The following is an 8,450-nucleotide window of genomic DNA, read 5'->3' as shown; positions in this document are numbered from 1 at the left end:
TACGCATTCATCACTTAACTCAGATGTCATCTTTGACATGAAAATATCCCCAATCTTCCCAGATAGAATGAATTTCAATGCATAGTACTAGAGTTCACAGTGTATGTGCTTGTCTCTTCCATGAAGTAATGAAGGGTGGAAATGTGTCTAATTCATCTCTGTATCTCTAGAGCCTATTGTAGAATAGGCTTTCAATAAATGGTTATTGAACTAATTGATAAGGGAATGAACTTATCAACATGCTGCTTGGTGGACATCATAGCTTGCTCCTAGGTAAGTATTTAAAAGTATTTAGAGTAGAAGGCACACTGAAGTGGAAGCCAAAACACCTAGGTTCTCTAATCCAATTTACCCACCATCTATGTGGCTTTAGAAAAGTCACTTCAACTTTTTGAGCCTATTTCCTTACACAATTAAAGGGTTGTTGTTTTAGTTTGCTGATGCTGTCAGAATGCAATAAACCAGAAATGGAATGGCTTTTATAATAGAGATTTATTAATTTACAAGTTTACAGTCTAAGGTCTTAAGAATGTCCAAACTAAGGCATACAGAGAAAGATACCTTGACTCTGAAGGCTGATGTTTGTCACATGGGAAGGCATGTGGCTGGTGTTTCCTGGTCCTTGTTCCCAGTTCCATTACCTTTAGCTTCTCATTCCAGTGGCTTCTTCTCTAATCATCTGTGCTTCAGGGCAAAACTCTGGATTTCATCCAGCGTTAGCTTAGCCTCTCCCAGGGCTGGAGATTTTTTCTCTTTAGATTCTGGCTACTTCCATCTTGATCTCCAAACGTCTGTGTCTGGGTATCTGCTCTCTCTTTCAGGACTCCAAGCATCTCCAAATGTCTGTGTCTATGTGACTTCTGAAGAAGCCGTGCTTTTCCAAAATGGCTCCAACCTTGAATGGGTAGAGTCACATCTCCATCTAATCAAAAGTGCACACCCACAATTAGGTGTGTCACACCTCCACTGAAACAATCCAATCTAAAGGTTCCACCCTAAATATTGACCCAGATTTAGAGGAACACGGCTTTTCTGGGGTATGTAGTTTCAAACCAGCACAATTGTATATATCACTTATTCTCAGCTTGGAATGGGATCATAGCCTCAAGTATGATGGGTCAAAAAAATCTGTGATCCCCTGATAAAATGATTGCTAATCCTATGAAATCCTATATATTTGTTTCTGGGACGCTTATGGCTCAAGCGAAAATTTCAAATATATTTTATCCACTGTTATATACCTCATTACTTCCATTTATGTTTCACATTATTTTCCATGACATTTTTTCTATTTGTGGTTGCAAATATACTCCAGAGACTAATTAGCACATTTTAGTATTCCTACCTTTTCCATACATTCATAGTTTTAAAAAATTCTATTAGTTCAGTCTACAATTTTTGTTCTTGACTGAATATATCAGTAATTTATTTGGAGGACATCTCTTATAGATAAAAAAAAGAGTAGCAGTATTCAAAATGAACATTTCACTTTATCTTTAGAATTTGTGGTGAGAAAAGTATATAATGCTTAATAAAAAGAAAACCCAACCCATTAGCAAAAGACAAGGAAAGACATGCTGAGTTTTACCTTGGCAGATCCCCCAGGCTGAATTAGTCATTCACTAGGCATTCCTATAGAACATTGCACATGCCTTTTTTTTTTTGCTGGTATTTATCACATCCAATAGCAAGTGTTTAAATTTCTGTTTCTCCTACTACACTGTGAGTGCCTCAAAAAAGGGAAGTGTACTTTTCTCATCCTTGTATCCTTATTGCTTTGCATAAGATCTTGCCCACAACAGATATTTAATCAATATTTGTTTGATGAATAAATAAGAAAAGTGAAATGTTAATTGAGCCTGGCTGCTGATTAGGATTTCACTAGGCAGTGAAGCAATAAAGAGTTTCATTTAGGGGAGTGATATGATCAAAACTGCATTTGGAAGAAAACTCTGATACATTTTTATTATGCTAGAGACTATGATTGTTTTGAAGCAATAGCTTGCAGGAGTTGGCTCATACCAGCTTGTAGGAGCCAATTGTTGAATATTCAAAAATTTTTGCAAGCCGGTTGTTAAACACAACCTTTATTAAACATTAGATTATCAAAAGTAAAGTTGAATAAATTATATTAAAAACAAAGGTAATGGACATTTAAAACTCATCAATTCTGAATTATTTCCCTACATTTTATTATTATGTAGGCTTTTAAGGTTATTTCTTTTTATTGTATCCATATAGTAGAAATGCTATATAATGATGTGCATCTCTTCCCAACTCTGGCCTTGGGTTGGTAGCTTGAAGTTAGCATGGTGAAAATCTGTACATTGTGGATATGGGTAAATGCTAAAGTTTAGTGTTTTTTTTTTCTTTACAGAGTCGGCTGTAAGACATTTACTAGCATACCACTGTTTAGAAAGCGAAATTGACAAAAAATCAATGAAAGAGTTGGAAAACAGAATCAAGGAAACTCCTGGACAGTGGAAAATTAAAAAAAGAAAAAGATGATGAAAAGTGGTGTGGGGGGGAAATGAAAGGATTAGGGAATAATTTGGAGGTTCAATGTACAAATAACAGAATTTTAAGAAAGAAAGAACAGAGGAATGGATGGGATGGGATAGGGTGGGGTGATGTATATGTGTGTGCATGTAGGGGATATCTTAAAAAATAATGAAGAAATTTTCCAGAACTGAAGAGTAAATTTCTAAACTGAAATGGCCCTCTGACTAACTAACACAATGAATGAAGACAAGATAAACATTAAGCCATATCATTGTGCATTTTCAAACTATCAAGAATAGAAATAAGAGCCTCAAAGACTCTAGAAGTAATAAAAATGGGGTTATGTACAAATATATGAGTATTATACAAAGGTTAGAATGTCTCAGCAATAACACTGGAAGCTAGAAAAGAATTCACAATCCTAAGGAAAAATGAATTCCAATCTAGAATTTTATATCCAGACAAATTATCACATCAATCAAGTGAGGAGGCGCGGGGATTCAGGGCCCAGGATTCCCCTCCATATTGAGAGCATTCCCCTTCGCAGGCCATTGCACGTAGCTGTCTACATGACCAGGACAGACATTAAAGGTCATGAGACCTCCTGGGGAGGTGGGGGGGAGAATGTACAAATGGAATTGTAAACAAGGCATTGAAACTCTCCCCCCTTGATCACTGCTGGTTTCAAAGCTCCAAACCCCTGTATCACCAGACCCTGCTGAAACTCTGTTCTCACACCCTTGTCCTAAATTCTTATAAGCCCTTGCACTCCCCCAACCCCACTGTGGAGCACTAATCATTATTCTCCGTGGCTGGCCGCCACCGTGGAAGATCTGTCCGTAAGTCCTAGTAACCTCATGCCTAACTCTGTTGCCAGGCATATTCTTTGGTCTTAGGACTGAGCTAGGTTGTAACAGGAAGTCAAAAAAGTTATTTTCAGATATACAAGATCTCAAAAATTTTCATCTCCTTTAATTCTTTGTTCCAACCCAACTCTTACAGGGCTTAGGTGAGGACAGCTCAAAGACCAAACAGCATGTCAAGCAGGGAGTAACAGGTGAATTTTATTAGGACTTACGAACAGGAGAGCACTCTTCCCAATGGCAGCCTGCAGGGAAATGGAAGTTAATGCTCCACAAAGGGCAGGGAGGAACAGAGGGCGGCTAATAAGGGTTCAGGACAAAGGAATTTCATAGGATGTGACAACAGAGTTTCAGCAGGGTCTGGTGACACGGGTTTGGAAGTTTGTTGTGAGCAGTAATCAAGGGAGCAGCATTTCAATGCTTTGTTTACGATACCATTTGTACATTCTTTCCCCACTGAGAGGTCCGATGACCTTTAATGTCTGTCCCAGTCATGTAGGCGGCTACGTGCAATTGCCTGCTCACAATATGGAGGAGAATCCCAGGCCGTGGATCCCCACACCCTTTCTCAGGAAGTGACTCACAGATGTGCTCTCCCCAAATCGAGGAGAAAAACAAGAAAGATATTTAATTCAGGACACAAGTGTCTCACACAAAGAAGAAATAAAGAAAATCCCCAGGATGATGTTGAAGGGGAATCCCAGAAGAACAGCTGTGAATTTGGCCTAGTGAGCAAGATCGAACTGGGAGGTATATTTCCAAGAAAAATATAAAATATATATTACCTGATGAGTTTGAAGGAATCAAGAGGAGATTTACCATTCTGGAAGAGCATTTGGGAAAATAATTCATGATGGGTACAGAGGAAGTTTTAAAAAAAAATGAGATGATGACATATAAACCCCAAGGAAAAGAAAATCTGTCTGATAAGAAAGGAAATATAATAGTATATTAACCGTGAAAAATATTTTCAAGTCCATAATAATGAAAATTTAAAAACTGAGTTAATCCACAGGTGGAGTAACAGTATCAGGAGGATGGGGGAGAGTGAGTGTGCTTGTGGAAAGGGTGAGAGAGTAGGGACACAATTAGTGGGAAACACACCCATGTCCCCTCATATGAGATATGCAAAGGAGATTTCCCTTAGAAGCTGCTCAACACATCTTGGGCCACTCAACCCGATAAAAGACATAAAAAGGGGGTAAGAAAGGAAGGGGGGATTCTTGGAGTGATTTCTTTGGAGCACGGTTGCCATGTTGTGAGTTCCCCCTACTCCCCGCGTTGGAGAAGGGGTAAGGGGTGCTACCCTTAACCCCAAGCCTCTGGAGGGGTCTTTGAATGTTGTTGCTTGAACTGGGAAACCTGAATTTCTCTGCAGACTACAGAAAGCTAGAGGCCAGCTATGCCCTGGGCCTGCCTCCCAAGGGGGAATCTGAGGGCAGGAAGAGGCCGACTTCTCGCTTACAGGCGGGAAGGATTGGGCTGCGGCCAGCTGCCTGATGCTGCAGCAAGGACGGCCAGCTTGGGGGGCGCCGGGCCGGGCCGGGGCGCGGAGACCAGACTGGCGGGGAGATTGGCTCCCTTTACGCACCAAGCTGCCGCTGCCCTGTACAAATCCTCTTCCACCCTCTGCGGCTCCAGAGCCTGGGCCCTTCAGCTACAAGGGACAGACCTGCCCTCCTCAAACCCTCACCCTCTTTGCTCGCTGCTCTGGCCCCGGCTCCCGCCCGCCCGGACCTGCAGTCGCCGCCACCGCCACCGCCGCGCTGGTTACTCCAGCCCGACTGTGCCAACGACAACGAAGCATGAGCAAAGGCCTGTTCTATACTTAAAGGGGATCCGACAGAGTTTTCAACCTGGAAAGGGAGGTAGATTCCTATGAATGAACTACAAAGGAATAGGGGAATGTGTTAAGGCTGTGCAAAACTAGAATTTACAGTGTTATTAAGAAATATGGCGATAAGCTGAGAGAAATGGCTTAATAATTCCACGTGTTTGCATAGAAGTCTTATAATTCCAAAGAGGGGATGGAATGGGTGGGGTAAGGGATGATATTTTTCTTTACAAGTCTCCCAGTTCTATTTACCTTTTAAAACTAGTTAATGAAAATAAAAATAAAAATAATCCAGCACCACCCCCTCCCTTTTTTTTTAATTCAACAATATTTATTAAGCACATACGATGTGCCAGGAAAACTCCCTGTTCCAGGAAGCAATATATTCTAGTACAGGAAAGGGACAATAAATAATTAACCAAATAAACAAACAAAAAAAAAGTACTTAAGGATTGCAATAATTGCTGTAAAGGAATAAAATCAGAGGGCGATGCACTAAAGAATAACTGAGAAAGGGGGCTACACTAATGAAGTTATGCAGAGAAGGTCATGCCAGCACCTCTTCTTGATCAAAACACTCAGAAAAGGAGCAATACAAGGAAACTTCCTCATATGATAAAGCTTATACATGAAAAAACCGCAGCTGACATCATACTCAACTATGAAAGACATGGGTGCCCACTTTCACCACCTCTATTCAGCATTGTACTGGAAGTTGTAATCAGGCAAGAAAAAGATATAAAAAGCATCCAAGTTGGAAAGCATGAAGTAGAACTTTCCCTATTTGCAGTGGAATAATCTTATATAGAAAATGCTGAGAAACCTACAAGCAAGCTACTAGAGTTGATAAATGAACTCAGCAAAGCGGCAGGATATACGATAAACACAAAATCAGTGGTGTTTCTAATATACCAGCAATTAACAATCTGAAAAGGAAATCAAGAAAATGATTCCAGTTACAGTAGTAACTAAAAGAATAAAATATCTGGGAATAAGTTTAACCGAGGAAGTAAAGGACTTGTATGTGTAAAACTATAAAACACTGCTGATAAGCATAGAGTTGCCTTATGTCCAAGGAATCCAACTATTTGGGATATACCCAGAAAATCTGAAAACAGGATCACAAACAGGTATCTGCACAACAATGTTCATAGAGGCATTATTTACAACTACCAAAAAATGGAAACAATCCAAGTGTCCATCAACAGATGAACGAATAAATAAAATGTCGTATATAGATATGATGAAATATTATTCAACAGTAAGAAGGAATGAAGTCCTGAAGCACATGACGGCATGGATGAACCTTGAGGACATTATGTTAAGTGAAATAAGTCAGGCACAAAAGGGCAAATATAGTATGACCTCACTATTATGAGCTAATCATAATATCTAAACTCATAGACAAAATATAGAGTATAGGTTACCAAGGTATAGAATGAGGCTAAAAAATGGGAGCAGTTGCTTAATATGTGCAGAATGTTTAACTTAAACGTTCAGAAATGGACAGAGGTGACAGTAGCACGTTATTGTGAGAATAAATAACAGTGCTGAATAGGGTGTGAATGTGCTGGAAAGGGGAAGTTTAGAGTTGTGTATATCATCTGAAGGAAAGTTGGAGGTTAAACCATGGGAATGTATAACACAGTGAATCTTGTGGGCAATGACTGATTAACCCTACAAATATTAAAAAGTTCTTTCATGACTGAATACAGTGTAGAAAGTTAAATGTCACATTTTCAATGCCTAATTTAGTATAATTTTTGACTCTGCTTTGTGTATTAAGACAAAATGAACTGCAGATGGGAATGCACATGTTAAAATTACAGGTATAGGTATATATGCATGTTTGTGTATGTGTATTTTACAGTTTTCTAAAGAGAAATAAATGAATCATTAATTAAAGAAAAAGTTCTTTCATGAATTGGAACAAATGTATGACACTATTAGAAGGAGTTAATAATAGAGGGGTTTATGGGGAAAATGTACTTATTGCTAACTATGGACTATAATTAACAGTAATATTTTAATACTCTTTCATTAACAGTAGCAAATGTACTACACCATTGGCTATGAGCCAATAATTGCGGGGCGGGGGTGGTATGGGAGATTTGAGTTTTCTTTTTGTCTATTTTCTGGAGTAATGAACATGTTCTAAAATTGATCATGGAGTTGTATGCACAGCCATGAGATGACTATGGGAGCCAGTGATTTGTGTACTTCAGATGGTAGTATGGTGAATAAAAATACAGCTAAGAATTCCTTCTAAAGGTCTACATGTTTGCCTGTGAAAATTCTGAGTTAAATATTTAATTTTTTTCCCCAAATAAGAAAACATCGAATAAAAAATAAATGAATTTTCAAAGATGTCTAACCAAAAAAAGAAAAAAAACCCACCACAACAAAACAAAACAACAAAGCTGACGGAAGTTAGACAAGACCTAAATAAATGGAAAGACATTTTGTGCTCATGGTTTGGAAGACTAAATATCCTCAGAAAGTTAAGTAGAGAATTATCTTATCCAGCAATCCCACTTCCAGGTATGTGTCCTAAAGAAATGAAAGCAGGAACTGGGGCATTTGATCTGTGTATCAGTGTTTACAGTAGCATTATTCACAATGGGCAAAATATTGGAAGCAGCCCACATATCCATCATTGGGTGAATGGTAAACAAATGTGGTATATTCATTCAATGGAATTTTATTCAACTTTAGAAAGGAACAAAGTTCTGATGCATGCTACAATTTGAGCGAACCTTGAAGATACCATTGTGAGTGAAATAAGCCAGATACAAAGAACAAATATTAGATGATCTCGTAAGAAAGAACTAGAAAATGCAAACTTGTGTATAGAAAAAGTATATTACAGGGTACACGGGGTGATTGTGGGGGTGGGCAATGGATCATTAATGCTTAATGGGTACAGGGTTTCTGCTTGGGTGATGGAAAAATTTTGGTAATGGACGGTGGTGATGGTAGCACAACACTGTGAATGTAATCAACACCACACTGCTGAAATGTAGAATTGAAAATGGGAGATGTTATGTTGATATATATCACCACAATAAAAATTTTAAAGAAAAAGAAAAGTAATGTTAGTGATCTCTAGTAACCCCAACGCCTAGATTTTCCAGCAGGCTCCACACTTACTAGCTGTGTGATCTTGGGCAAGTCACTTCATCCTTTGGAACTTTGATTTGCTCAACTACTAAATAGAGCTAGTAATACCCGCCCATGGGGTTGCTATCAAG

The sequence above is a fragment of the Tamandua tetradactyla genome, chromosome 6, assembly GCF_023851605.1.
Source record: "Tamandua tetradactyla isolate mTamTet1 chromosome 6, mTamTet1.pri, whole genome shotgun sequence".
Lineage (NCBI taxonomy): Eukaryota > Metazoa > Chordata > Mammalia > Pilosa > Myrmecophagidae > Tamandua > Tamandua tetradactyla.
The sequence above is the reverse complement of the archived record's forward strand: the minus strand, read 5'-3'. Positions refer to the sequence as shown.